This window comes from Lissotriton helveticus, chromosome 7, assembly GCF_964261635.1.
Source record: "Lissotriton helveticus chromosome 7, aLisHel1.1, whole genome shotgun sequence".
Taxonomy (NCBI): domain Eukaryota; kingdom Metazoa; phylum Chordata; class Amphibia; order Caudata; family Salamandridae; genus Lissotriton; species Lissotriton helveticus.
Window position 1 is genome coordinate 1322065465 of NC_136068.1, and position 1466 is coordinate 1322066930.

Below are 1466 nucleotides of genomic sequence, written 5' to 3' on the forward strand. Positions count from 1 at the left end.
AATAAGGACCTGTTGACCAGGAGGGATGGATGGGTAGGATCAAGAGAAGAACGGTCACCAGTAGGACTAGAGCAGGACACCAGGAACATACAGATCATAAGGAAGATGAGGATCAGGAGGACTGCAATTAAGTATAGGAGGTTCATATGTGGTTTTAGGCTACTACTATTAGGACACACGTTTTGTTACAGAGGCTAGCCCTCTTTTAAATGGTTCATAGTTATGCTTTTCAGGGCATACCACATCTAGGGAGCTCCACTCATTTCAGCCCACTTCAAGTACTGCTACATGCATGTGATGATGGTACGCTGAGGAAGAGGAGGAGTGCCAAGAAGGATGCATTTCTATCACTGCTTTTCAAAAATATTACTCTTATCCATGTCTCCACAGCACAGGTGCTCTTTATACGTAGGTGAATTCAAGAAAGATAGAAGACCATTAACCATGCAGTGGTCTTTGTGGATTAAGAGGTATTAGTTCACCTGAGAGTAAAATAAGCCAAGATCTGTTGTCTGTGGTGACGAGATGAACTGCAGTTTATTCTAGATCATTCAACCAGTTGCTTTTTATGAGTGACAGCTGCAGGCAATGGGCAGTGAACTTATGTTAAGTATTTGATGTAGTACATATTTCCTTCAACTGGTCAATAAAGCACTACTTTATAGACAGTACTAGACAACACGCTAGAAGTCTTTTATTTACATTATTCAAACATACATTTTTACATTACATTGCACAGTTGCACATATTTACTTCCCCCGCGCTTTTTAATGTGTATATGAGCCCCATGGCGGGTGTTGTGGAGCCTTTCGGAATTCAGATCATCACTAATGCCGATGATACCCAGCTGATTGTCTCTTTCAATCAGCTCAACAACACTGCCCCTGATCTGGCCAAGTGTCTTGAAAAACTCTCAGCATGGATGGAGGGCTCATTTTTTAAGCTGAACGGATCTAAACCGGAGCTGATGTTTCTGGGTAAAACTTCTGTACTCAATATAATTCTATCCTGGCCAAGTTGATTTGGCTCTCCCCCTTCCCCCAAAGATCATATCAAGAGTTTGGGGGTTTGGTTGGATTATAACCTTGATTTTGGGGAGCAAGCAAGGAAGGTTGCCGGTAGCTGCTTTGGGCTGATGAGGATGACACAGAAAATCACTCCCCTCCTCCACTTTTCTGCAAGGAATGTGGTGGTCCAGGCCCATATACTTTCCAGGCTCGACTACGCCAATGCCCCATACTTAGGAGCACCACGCTCCACGGTTAAGAAACTACAAACTGTACAGAACTGTGCAGCACGACAACTGAATATTCCCAATCGACAGTCAGCAAGGGCTGCCTTGGCCTCCCTTCACTGGCTGCTCATTCAGCAGAGAGTGCAATTTAAGGCACTCTGCATCTCACATAAGGTATTGCTAGGTTCTGGCCAATCCGTTATGCGCACCCTCATTTCCTCATACCAACCTA